The sequence below is a fragment of the Psammomys obesus genome, unplaced genomic scaffold (assembly GCF_907164565.1).
Source record: "Psammomys obesus unplaced genomic scaffold, mPsaObe1.curated_primary_1811, whole genome shotgun sequence".
Lineage (NCBI taxonomy): Eukaryota > Metazoa > Chordata > Mammalia > Rodentia > Muridae > Psammomys > Psammomys obesus.
Window position 1 is genome coordinate 579,788 of NW_026592325.1, and position 13,610 is coordinate 593,397.

The following is a 13,610-nucleotide window of genomic DNA, read 5'->3' on the forward strand; positions in this document are numbered from 1 at the left end:
TAAGCAGTTAATTCAATGAAGGGGAGGCCAGCGAGTCAGCAGTTACTCAAGCTATTTCCTTGCAGCCAAGCCCTCAAGAGTGCCAAGAAGGCTCAAGAGTCCTGGGATGCTTTAAATCCACATCCCTTCATTATTGTGTCAGGGAAAGTCATTATGTGACAGAAGAAAACACTTCCTGTCTGAAAAAAATAAAAGGTGGTCATGTGCCTCGGATTAGCATTTTCTGCCAGGGGTTAGGCAGGAGCTCTTGAGGAGCAAATTTCTTGTATTGTGTGGTGTGATGATTACTTAACCAATCGACTGGTGATGACTGTCTAGCCCAGAGCAATGCCATGCAACAGACCCTCCTTATGCTTCATGGATATTTATATGGTTTCTGCCCGGAATTCAGCTCCCAGAATCCTCTGGAACCTGGGATGAAGAAAGAGAACAGTGCTGTCCATGTTCTGGACCAGGGCCTGGCACATGAAGACCATTCAGGAAATACTTCTGGGTTTGTATGCCTTTGTGTGGATGGTAGGAAGTTAAAAGGTCTCTGGAACAAAGAAGCTGGGTCATGTCTTGGAGAGTAGAACAAAACAGAGGAGGCCACATGAAATGACACCCCCAGTGTGAAAGCCTTTTGGAGGAAGACAAGGCTCAAGGTCAAGGTTCTGTCTTTGCACCACTGAGAGGCAGGGCAGGAAGAGCAGTGGTTAATTTTCTGAGGGGAAAATGCAAGAGTGTCTGTCCCAAGGGGTGAGTTTCCTAAGAAGCTGTGAGGCTTGGCTTGGGGCAGGCTTGGTTTAAGGGAAAGGAGAAAAGAGAAGAATATGTTCAGACAGCCATTGAAGCAGAGGAATTTCCAGCCCCAAGTCCCTGACTCAGGCCATATTTAAACATCTTGCTTCTGCCAGTTCTGAGAAGGCTGAATCAGATCTCCGTGGCCACATGAGGGATGTTGAATATGGGGACTGAGATGGAGGCAACTGCAGAAGCAGAGTTCATATGCAGAGCCACGTGTGACTGACTGCAGCTTGCTTCTCCGCTTGGGGGAGGGCACAGAAGGCAGAGGAGTCCTCCCTGGAAGAGGTGATCCAGAAGGTGGAAAACCAGGGGGCCCAGGGAACTGATGCCTAATGGTTTTGAGTTACTGAGCTGAAGGCTCAAGACTGGCAGATCTGAGCTAGTGAGGGCAGTCTCTTCAGGGGACTTGTAGAGGCTGAGGTCACAGAACAGGACATCATTCACAGCATAAAGTCTCACACGGGTGGCTGTTTGAGAAAAGCTTGCCAGCCAGAGTTCTCACCTGTTGAGAGCCTAATGGCATCATGAGTTCTGATGGAGGCAGAGGGAGGGCAGAGGTTCTAGAAAAAGACAGTCCCTGAGCCTTTGTTTCCTTATCTCTAAAGTAGCCCTGTTAAAAATGCCCCCACCTCCTAAGCACTGGTGTGCTGATTAGACAGGGTCATAGTAAACTCTAATGTGCCCTCACTTACTGGGCCAGCTGCTGATGGTGTGGGATCACGAGGTCTCCAACTTAGATAGTGTCAAGAGCTGCTTTCCGAGACCTACAGCTCTGACTCCAGCTTTGAAATCACCATCAAGAGAGAGCAAAGTCTGCCCCTCAGATGGGGCTTAGTCTGGGTGGGGGCTGGCAAGGGTCCCACATGTGAGTGGCCATCCTCAGGACAGAGCCATACTAGGTTGTCAGCTCCTCTTCCATTCTGTGCATTAGTGTCCGTCCAGCGCTGACAAGTGCTGACCTCCTTCCTGTCCAGGGCTCACTGACAGCCCTGCCCTTGATGGCTGCCACACAGCCAGTGTTTTCAGGTCTCCCTGAGACCTTGTTCTCAGCTTGTATGTCACTGTAGTATGTCACAGTGAGGTCTCATCCTCAGGTTGATCCTACTGAAGACCCCTCCTAAGCCAGTGACTTCTAGACTTGGCTTGTCTGCCCTGCTCTACTATGTAGACATATATAACTCTGCTTGATAGAAGCAGTAGTTAAGGAGCTCAAACAGAATTCAACTCCCCCTTCTCCACACACATTGCCATCCGTGAAGCTCCTCCATCTGCTGTCCTTCCCTCCTTCCGGCACCCAGCCTATTGGAGCCTCTATCCAGCCCTGCCTCCCAGACACAACCTACTTGCTCTCCTCTCAACTTTCCTGTTGCTTCTTTGCCCGTGCTGTCATCAACCCCTGGGCTAGGTGCTCTGCAGTTCCAGGATGTCCCAACAGCTCTTGGGGCTTCTCCAAACCCACTCCCTACAAAGTAGCCAGAGGAGCATTTTCAAAACACAAATAAAGTTGTATCTGAGGCCTTCAGAGCCTCCTTCTTGGTGTATGCAAATTTAAAACAGAACAGAGCTGAGGCAGATGGCACAGGGTCGAGGTGTGAACAGGGCGTGGAGAGGACTTAAAGCCTAGATGCATGTCTAGGAGCAGAGAGTGAGTTGGAGCTGCAAATGGCAGCCTGACAGAGAATGTGTTGTTGTCACCTTAGGAGGGAGAGACTTAGCACTCTGAAGCTGAGGGGGCACACTTGGGGAACAGGGTTTGACAGATTTGTTTGGTTAATAAGGATTCTTAGAAGACTTTGCATCTAATTTGCTTCGTTCACCACAGTATTTCTGTCCAGATAAGCTCTTTTTTATAAACTCCCTAGAAAAAGAGAACCAGAGACAGCCCTGTAGCCGGCATGGCTGTCAGCCATGTTCTATGACAACTGAAGAGAAAGAGATTGAAGCTCAGTCTGCTTCTTCCTTCTCCTATTTCTGCCTCGTTTGCCTTCTTTCATACTCTTCCTTCCCGAACACTCCATCCTGAAGCTGGCACAGAAGTGCCCCTGGAAGGGTGCTGGAGCTCTCACAGGGAAGCAGGGCACCCACTGGAGTGTACAATGTGAAGAATGTCAGTTCCTGAGCAGTGTGGTGTAGGCTGAGAGCATCAGACAGGCTGAAGGGCACATCTGTGCAATGAAAAGTGGCCTGACATGCTTCAGATCCAAGACTGGGTGATGGGGGGGTACCCTGGTGTGAAGACCCTAGGTCCAAGCAAAGGCAGAAGGCCTTCTTCAAATGGTGATGAGCTTGGCGTGTGAGACTCCAGGGGGGGCAAACCCGTAATACACAGGTTAGGGCAGTAGCCTGACAGGAGGGTGCCAAGACGCATAGCTGTTCACACTGAGAGGACATGATTAAATAAACATTGAAGAGAACAGAAGCCAGACATTGCAAGCTGAATTTTGTGCCCCCAAGTCACATGGGGATACCTTTACCCCAAGATCCTTAGAATGTGGTCTTGCATGAAAATGGGGTTGTATCAATAAAATTAGGTTACATGAAGCCAGCCCATAATAGGTAGGACGCCTAATCCATCTAACTGACATCATTATAGAAAAAGCAGTTGGGCAGAGAGGTGTCCATGTGAAGATGAGCTTCTCCACCCCTGAGAGGACCTTTGTGGTCTTGCTCCTTCTGAAGACTGACACTCTGTGCCAGCCAACCTCCCACCTGGAGGAATGAGGCAGCATGGATTGCCTGGAAGCTGAGGCATGCCCAACTTCATTAGTGAACTCCAGGATCTGAGGCCCAAGCACAGCTCAGAATCTCACCACAGCAGAAAGGACCCAGCCTGTGAAAGCCTCATGAGTACCTTGGACATCTTGCTTCCAGATTTATGAAAAAGTAAGTTTCTGTTCTCAAAACCACACAGTTTGTGATACCTTTTTTTTTTCAGGGTTTCATATTTGTTTCAATGGGTCAGCAAATATATTCACACATATGTACATACATGTCATATACACATAAAGATTAAGCTAAAGAGTATGGAAAAGTTCACCATACTTACTGGCTACCTTTCTGTAGCTTTGGGATTTTAAACACAAGGAAAAGGAAACAGATTTCAATAATCACATGAAGCCAGTGTACACTATTTGCAAGTAAAAATACAGGCAATAAAGTAATAATTCAGGACAATGAAATTCTGGGATGGATAAGCTTATGAGGAAGAACCTCACAGGAGCTTCTGATACTGCAAGGATCTTCCACAGATGTGAATGTAGGATTTTTCTTTCTAGTTAATAAATATATAGTCCACAAATTTTTCCTGAGTATATATTTCTAAACTAGAAAAGGTTTAAAGAGAAATGAAGTATATAAAAATATTTTTGAAGAAAAATCACTACACATGATTTTGTGTATATATATAAAAATAGCCTATTTGCTTTGTAGGCTGTAAGGGAGCTTTTGCTAAGGAAGCCACACACTCAAGATCAGGCTCTGGAAATGTACTCTGAGCCAATCATCTTAGTGTTCCATGAGACAGTTCTGATACGATCACCAGTTCTCAACACTGAATAATTTGACCTTAGGTAATGTTTTCTAGGCAATTTCCAGATATTATACAACATAATATATACAAGATATATTATGCCAGTGTTTCCATACACATTCTGTACTGGCAGCTTAAGTTTTATTGTGAAAACCTGAAAGTTCCTGTTACTCAACTGTTACAGATAATCATGCTGCTCGTGGTCCAGCTCTGCCTGACAAACAGCCTTTACTGACTCCCTTGTCAGGGTGTCTGCTGAGCCCTCTGCAGCTGACTCCATGCTGTCAGGCCTGAGTGTCAGGCCCATCCTCGCCATAAAGTGAGTCTCAGCTCCAAAGTCCTCATCACGGTCCTCTTTCCTTTCGCAGCTTCTTCCATGGTTAGAACCTCGATTTTCAGTGTTTTCTGAAATCTCTTTGTTAAACAGAATAACAATGTCTTCTTTCTTTCTGCATTTTGCACAAACTTCAAGTTCACAAGCACATGGTCTACATGTTATAGGTTGAGAGTCCTTTACTGTCTTTGGTAAACATTTAACACGGCTCTGACAGTGGTTTGTATTAACTGTATTTTACATGCCATTCAAGAGCCTCTTTATGGTGCTGTCATACTCCATCATCAAGTTTTGCTTTAATTTTCTTGGTATGAACACTCCTGTCAAACTTGTCATTTTTGAAGGTGAACGTATTCTGGTGCTTTTGAAGCCTGGACCAAGTCACTTTGCCTTGCTGGGAACTCATCATCAAGAACCTTGAGTCCATGCAGCCTTTAAGCTACAACGAAGTTTGTGGAACATTTTAATGGCAGTGCTCAAACACTGATGTCCAGGGTCATCACTGCTGGGGAAGCTGGCTACAAACACTGAAAGGAAGAAACCCAGAATAAATAGATATTATGAAACTGAGTTAGAATTAGATGTGTGGATGCAATCTAATGAATTTCAGGAGTTAGACAAAAATATAAAGAATAAATTTTAATGTAAGATGAAGCAAGTATTTAGCTCTGGCTTCTAAGAAATCCTAGTATCAGAGATATTCCAACAGAAATAGATGTGTCCAGTGCCCAGACTGTAGCTAACTCACTACCATATTCTACTAAAAGCTAAAAGTCCCTTAGACAAATGACTGCTTCTAAACACAGGACTTATGCACAGTGAATCTAGAAACTCTTATGCAAAAAAATTAAGGAGGCAAACTGTTGTTGTAAATAAAATGGTGTTGGGCTATATAATGTTTATTATTAGCCCTATGATTATCACAGCGGTATTATTTAACCTGCTATCACAATGAATAAGACACAGACACCTGTTAAATTTTATAATTGCCTTTTTTCCCTTAGGCTGGGCAGATATTTCACCTACACTGTCTCAGTCACCTCACATCCACCTCCCAGCCCTGATCCAATGCCATCCTCCTTAACCATCCTTATCTGGCCTACCTTCCATCCATAATCTTATAAACGTTTGCTTATATTCTTCATATGGGTCTTTCCATGCCATTACTGAAGTCCACCATCCCGGCCCACATGGTCCCTTCTTCATGCTAACCCATCATGGCCTCCTCCTTCCTCCTCTCTTCCTGTCTGTCTGTTTCCCATCATTCCCCTGAACCCAAAGCCCTGGAAACCTTAGCCATGCCTACCCCATTCTGCCCTGCCCAGGTTTTAGGCCTTTTAATCAACCAATCAGGAATAATGTCTCAGACAGATTTAGACCAACAAGGATAGGTGTATCCACCAGATCTTGGGACCAGTAATTAGCATCAAAATATAAGCATCAGACCAAACCCCAACATCGAACAAAGAATTGTGATGACACGTCATCTTTGCAATGGGAAGCTCTACCAAGCTCCCATTGGTCACCTGTGAGATAATCTATACCACACTAACCAACGACAATGATGGATCACAGTCCATGGGATAAAACTGGAAACAAAGGTAGATACAAATAAGTGAATACATTAAATTGTGGAAAGGAATAAGATAATTATGCAATCTGAAACCCCCTTGTTTTAAAAAAATGATGTATTTATTAAAAGAGGAAAGGAGTGACTTTGTAGTGAAGAAGTCTGGGAGACCAAGTCTTAATTAAGTGATGAGTGCAAACATCTTGAGGAAGAGACAAATTGGAATCACGTGGTGCTGGGTGGGATGGAGGAGAGGATGCGGGAGGCTGCACTGTTCTGTTCTATTCCTGCCTGTGATGTGTAAATGTGATCTAATCACGAGGAAGCAGCAGACAGACCCAAAATAACTGCTGTGATCTTCAGAAGTGCCGAGGTCTCGAAAGTCAAGGGGAAGATGAGAATTGTTCCTGACTGAAGGATCCTAAAGGGACCTGGGAAGTAGGTCCAACACACAAATGGGAAATAGATCTTTTTCCTGTAAGATGCATTATTGGAACAACTGGGATGATTTGAATGAGTTCTGAATACTCTACACATTAATACATCCTTGTCAGCCTCCGGAGTGTTGACTTGTAACTAGGTAGGAAAACGTTCTCACTCTCTCTCTCTCTCTCTCTCTCTCTCTCTCTCTCTCTCTCTCTCTCTGTGTGTGTGTGTGTGTGTGTGTGTGTGTGTATTTGTTGGGGAGTGGTGTCCATTCATATGTGGGTATGCATGTGTGTAAAGACCATGCTGTCTTTCTCAGTTAGTCTCCACCTTATTTTTTGAAACAGTTTTTTATTAAGCCTTAAACTCAACAATTCACCTAGACTGGGTGGTCATAAGCCTGGAATTCTCTCCTGCACTGGATTACAGGCATGTGGTGCACTGCTTGGTTTTTATATGAGCTCTAAGGCATCAAATTCAGATGCTCTTGCTTGCATGATAAGTGCTTTGCTGACTAAGACATCTCCCCAAGCCCTTGTCTTATTTTTTGATCCAGTCTCTCATGTAACCTAGACTGGCCTCAAACTCACTATGTATCTGGGGTTGGCCTTCAATCCCTGATGCTCTCTCCTTAGCCTCCCAAGAGCTAGGATGACAAGGATGTACCCCTTCCTTGAGAATGTTCTTCATTATATAAAATATACATTGAAATATTGGAGAATACACCAGCCAGAACTCAGGTCTCAAATGACTCAAGGAAATGCAAAGATTTTTTTTAATGTACTCTTAACTTTTCTAAAATTTTTCAGTACTGTAAAAGAAACTGCATCTCATACAAAGATGTTCCTCAAGATTCTGATTTAATGGGTCTCGGAGCAACTGTACTTCTGACCAGCTCCCCAGGGGTGATCCTGGCCAAGGACCACATTCCCAAGTAGCAAGCCTCCACATTCTGACATCCTCTCTGCCTAGAGTTGCCAGCTCTTTCCCATCACAGGTAATTTCCTCAGGACCATTTTCTGTTTTCTTAGACCTTTCAAAATTAGTTCCTGATACCATCTGGTCTCACGTGTCACTCTTTCATAGAGATCATCTCTGACCATGCTCATTTCCCTCCAGCCACTTTTTTATCTGTTCCATTTCTTTGCCATCGCTGTTTATGATTCCTGTAAGAAATTTCCACTTAAACCTAATGGCTCAAAACAATACCAATTTACTTTCTTACAGTGCTGACGTGTTAGAAGTCTGACAGTCTCACAAGGCCACATTGGGGTTTTTGCACTGCTGTGGTTGTTCTAGGGACTCTGGGAAACGACTCAGCTCTTTTTCCATTCTAGAGTGCAGAGATTGCTGCATGCCATGTACCCTTCCTCCATCTTCTAAAGCATCAGTGAGAAATCTCTCAGTATCTGATGTCTGGGGTCACATCTCTGCCTCATAGACCTGTCTACTGCCCTTATTCATTTATCTATGCCTCTTGTAACCATGCTGGATCCATCCAGAGAGCTCAGAATAATCACCCTCCCATCATCTGTCACCTGTTGCATCTACAAAGTCCTTTTACAATATGAAGTAGCACAGTCATGGAGTCCGGGGATCAGGAGGCAGACATCCTCGGGATACCATTCATTATTTATCTTTCAACGTTTCTTTACTTGCCAGCCCTTCACAATGGACACATTGCTGTTTTCTAATTTAACCACTTGTCCTCTGTCTTCATTCCTAGATTGTGGGTGAGCTGTTTATGAATGGACTCAGTGACATGTGCTCTGTGGCATCACTGGGATGAATGAGTTAAGCAGTTTCCACAAACTGCATCTCACAAGGCTTAGTACATGAGTAGTGTGGTTCATATTCACATCTGCCTTTCCTGTGGGATGTCTGAGGTCCCTGGAAGGTCTGAGTGTGGCCTTTCCACCAGCAGACCCCAAATACTTGCCATTCCTCATGTTCCCCTTTACTCTGGTGGTTTTTGAGGTCCCCGCCCCAGCTTTCCTGAATATGATGGAGCCAGCAGTAAGGCTCCCTTCTCACCAGCACCTGGGCAACACCCACCTCCTCTCATGCGCAGGCACATCCTTCCAGGTCATCTCCCTGGGTAACTTGCTTTGAGTATGTCAACCTTTCTTTGAATAACTGAAGAGAGGCATAGGGTGGAAAACCCTTTTCTGATGCTCTCGAGAACTCACCCATTCAAAACAAAAAGCTAGCAGTAAGTTGTTAATCAGACCCACGCCCATCTCTATTACTGCCATTTTTCTCAAAACCTATTATGAGTCTTGCCTTACCTCTAAAGATTTAAATAAGGATTTTGGTATTAGTAAGATTAAGAATATGCAATGTGAGTGCTCTTTGCAGTTCTAGAATCTTGGATTAGGTTGGTCTCAGTATTAACTGCCCCTGGTCCTCTGTGGCTCAGTGGTGTCTTGGAACAATGTCAGAACAACTCTGACCTCTACAGCCCTTGAGGATCTTGTTTCCTCCATTGAAACCTCTGAAAGTATTTATTTATGGCCCCCACTACCAAGCAAGCCCAATGATTTAGTCAAAGATGCTGCACAAGCCAGGTGTAGCTCCAGGCTCAGGGCACATTGCAGTAGGAAATGGAGTGAATTTAGTTCTGGCCACCTTGGGACCCTTTGGCTTGAAGGGTTAGCAGGGGGATAGGGGTGCAGTACGACTTCAGCTACAGATTTTTGAGTTCTCTAAATCTATTCTTGTCTTGACTTCAAAACTCATTTGAAGTAGTTGTGTGTTTTTTACACAAGTTGAGGAACTTTATGTGGTTGCTCCGGGAAACAGGAGAATGGACCCTCACCCCAGATGTGTGTGCACACTCATGCATGTGCACACAGAGAGAGAGAGTCCTTTGTGGATCCAGGTTTAGAACCCATTTCTTTCCATAGGCCTGTCCAATCCAGGAGACCTCTGCTCCCCTCTGGCCAGTTTTGCTTTTCAGGAGAGCATAGACTTGATGACTTAAGAAATTTAGAGATTGCTGAGTAACAGTTCAACTTCACACCTGGCTCTGTGGGTGCTCAAGAGTGAAAAGGAAAATTATGGATGCTAGCTCAGGCAACAAAAAGGGAGAGGTGCCTTTTCAGACCTGCCAGAGTCAGGAGTGTATACAGCAGAAGGTCTGAGGGAAAGCTATTATTTCTATATCACATTTTTTTAAAAAAAAAAAAACCCTTATAAAGTGTTCAAATGAATTGTAATCTTTGTAGGCTAAGAATTTCCTCTTGTGTGTTCTGGCACTTTAGAATGTAATGAGCAGCTTGCTTTCAAGAGATCTTGGGCCCAAGCTGAGCCTAAGAACTCTGATCTCTGAGAGGGTGCATATATCCAAAAAGGTAATCAAAGCACATCCACGTAACCTTCTTATCCTGGGTGTAACAGGGGCTCAGGGTTTAGCCCTTCTGTGCTTCAGAAATAATGTCTCTATGTTCACAAAAAAACATGCATGCTGTCTCAAAGTACCCGATCCTAGAAAGAGCACACTTCTGCACCAGTCCGTGAATAAGTGAACACATGCACACACTTGATTATCACCACCCCCTGAACATCATCATCTCCAGCCACCATTCCGACTCCTTCATCCAAGGATCTCAGCGTGCCCTTCAAAATCTGAGAATGAGGCATGTTGTCCCACAGCCTGTGGTGCTAGGATGGCCACTAGCCATGGTGCTGAAACAAGATGGGGCCTTCAGCGCCACTTCAGCCAAGCCTGCATTCACTTGCCTTCAGTGGATCACAACAGTCCACTACATTGTTTAGTGGAATCACACATTCCCTAGGTTCTCATGTGTGTTCCTGACTGACTCTTCTAAGTCTCCAGCTCCCTCTCCAGCCACTCTCCGGCTAGGATCTCATGCCTCAGACTCACTGCTCAACCTGTAATTTCTGAGTCTATAAATGCTATTTCTTTTCTTTTTGAGACAGAGTTTCTCTGTGTAGCCTTGGCTGTTCTGGACTCAGCTCTATATACCAGGCTGGTCTTGAACTCAGAGATCCACCTGCCTATGCTTCCCCAAGTGCTGAGGTTACAGGCATGCACCACTGTGCCTGGCCTGCATGCTATTTCTTGAAATGTCAACACATCATCATCATCATCATGTATTATAATTTTACTTATCACCAATTATTTCAGACTCAACCTTTGTGTCACCTCCAACTACCCTTTCCCCAACTACCCCTTGAGTGCTTTTTCTTTAATTAAAAGTCTTTAAACAAATTAAATTAATCATTTCAATTCGATGTCACAGCTGTTCTCTCTGCTTCCTTATGTCATTGTGTGTCACACTCTGGTGGGGTTTCCTTTTGTCATGTCTTCTCGGGTATTGACTGCTTACCTTGGAGGCATGGGCCCCACTGATAACACACCCTGTCTTCACTACAAGTGCTGCACCTGGCACACCACAGGTTCTAAGAACGGTATGTAGATGGCTCCCCTAGAATCACAGGAACGGGGTCCCTGGTATTCTTCTGCCACAGTTGTATATTGTTTTCCAGAGAAGTAGAAGTGGGGAGAGGGAGAACAATGAAGTAACTCCATCAAGCTACAAAGAGGAGGGTATTTGAGAATAAGAGGAAAAATGAGAAATTTCACTTTTACGAAATGTTTGACCTGGAAATGAGGAACTGGGTTATAAGGTAAATTAGAAAATATCCAACAAGGGGAAAATATCCACACTCCTTGTGGTTTGGGAGGAAATCTTGTCCCTGTCTCCTGATACTTGGCCTCTTATCAAAATGAACTGCACCCCTACAAATGGGAGGTACTGAAGACTGACTCAGCTGCACGCACATCAATGGGAGGTCAGCTGATCTGCAGCAGTGAGCCCTTTCACATCCCAAAGCCCAAGTGACAGTCAGTATCCCTGGCTCTCCAGGAATCTGTAGTGAGCTAGACATCTGGATTCTGGCTACCATCCCCTAACCTCTCTGTTTTTAAAGTTATTTGCTCTCTTTCTGCTAACTATTCCCCTTTGGTTCTGAATTCAATTGAAAAAGAGAGGTACTATTCATTAGAGGTTCTCTCAAAAATCCCAACAGATGCTCTTTAATTCAGTTGCTCATTTTATGTCCATTTATCTAGCACCTTGGTGTCAGGAACAGGGTTAGGCCCAGGACTGGGAGTGCAACTGTGGGGTGCAATGTTTCCTGTCTTCAAGGAACTTGTGGACCAGTAAGAGACCTAAAGTAGGATGAATTAATAAAATTCAATGTGAGAATGTTCTATGGATTTGGAATAGCAAAGTGCAATAGGAATTCAGAATTAAGATGGGTTGATTCAACCACAGGAATGAGGGGTGGGGGGTAAGGTATGACCTGACCAAGAGAAAGATGTTTGTCTATAGTCTGAAAGAATAGTTGCAACTTTTCCATCAGAGTATAAAGGCTTTTCTAATGTACAGACGCTCAGTTTTTAAGCATGCCATACACATTGTCCTGAGGGCTAACAATTTGTGTAACTTCGCAGAATGCAGAAAAGTAAGAAATGATTAGAGAATGGAGCGTGACTACATAGAAGAATTCTTAGAGGCCAAAGGAAGGTGTATAGACTTTTTCTTAGCACAGTTTGCAAAACAGAGCAGACGACCAGGAGCAGAGAGGCTCTGTCAGGGATAGAGATGCCACTTTCTAAGGATTTGACTCTAGACCCTCACAATGAGCCACCTGAGGTTTCTCTGAGCTCCTCCTGTATAATGATATAAAGAGAAATAAATAAATGGCTGAGATGGCTAGACAGTTTGTACAATTATCCTATTGACAGTGATTTTTCTCAGGAGTGTATGACACAATCCAGACATTTGTAGCCATAATCTAGCATTTCATCAAAATGAAGATTGGCAGTACAAGGGCCATGAACACATCCTGGACCTCAGAAGACAGTTTGGATGCTAAATACACTCCTACTATAATTGAGCTTGACACCATAACCATGAAGAAATGCATCATTGGCTGAAAACATGATTTTTGAAGACAATTCTTACAATGTGAACTAAAGCACGCCACCTCATATGACCTTGAAGGTACACTGTCTGAGTGGTAGGGACTACCAGACTCAGCCATGACTCTGCTGACTTCAAGGCAGACACTGAAATTAAGACAAGGAGTTATGCATTGCCTAACTACCTCGTTCATGCCCACAAGTCCCCATTCTCACTTCCCAGCATGAAAATCAGCTCCAAAGTGCGGTAACTTCATTCCTTCCACTCAGTCAATGAATGATGGCTACCTGGCTGGCTCAGGCCATCCCTGTTCTTCCATTACCCAGGATATTACATCCTTAAGGATGTCTTGCCTTTCCTGCTGCTGTGACAAAATTCTCTGACAAAAGCAACTTAAGGCACAGGAAAGGAAAATGTGACAAGTCAAGAGAGTTCTGTTAGGAAGGTGTCACTTGAATATGAAATGTCCCCCAGCTAGTGGCACTGTTTGAGGGTTAGGGTCTACAATGTTTAGGAGGTAGAAACCTAGGTGGCAGAGATGAGCTCCTGGAGGCTTTTGAGGGCTGCTTATGGCCCAGCCCTGCTTCAAGCTTCATGGTCAAGCCCGTGAAGACTTCCAACCCCTGCTCTCACTGCTGACACCTTCCTCACCACGGTGGATCGAAACTGAGCAAAGTGAACTTTTTCTCCTCTATGTTGTTTCTGTCAGGTATTTTGTCCCAGTGACACAAAAGTGACTCCCAGTAAAGTATGTGGAAATTGCAGTGAAGAGAGAGGCAACAGTTGCCTAGCAAATTCCTTATAACTCAAGCATGGGAAGTGACACAGTTCATCCTTCAGAGGAGCTCATTACGCAGGAAGTAAACAACTCCGAAGTTTCAGGAAGTCCCTGAAGTTGACCAGATACATGAGGCCCCCTCCTATCTAAGTATTTATAAGCATATATAATCTGTAAAGGCTTCTCAAACAAGCTGAGCTTCCAGGAAGAAGCTCAGACAAACCAAGCTGCCT

The 13,610-nt window shown here is 44.4% G+C and overlaps 1 pseudogene; it reads right to left on the reverse strand.

The window, feature by feature from the left end:
• Positions 1–4,409: 4,409 nt before the first annotated feature.
• The window catches only part of LOC129681218 (uncharacterized protein C9orf85 homolog), a 29,609-nt pseudogene continuing 20,408 nt past the window's right edge, over positions 4,410–13,610 (reverse strand).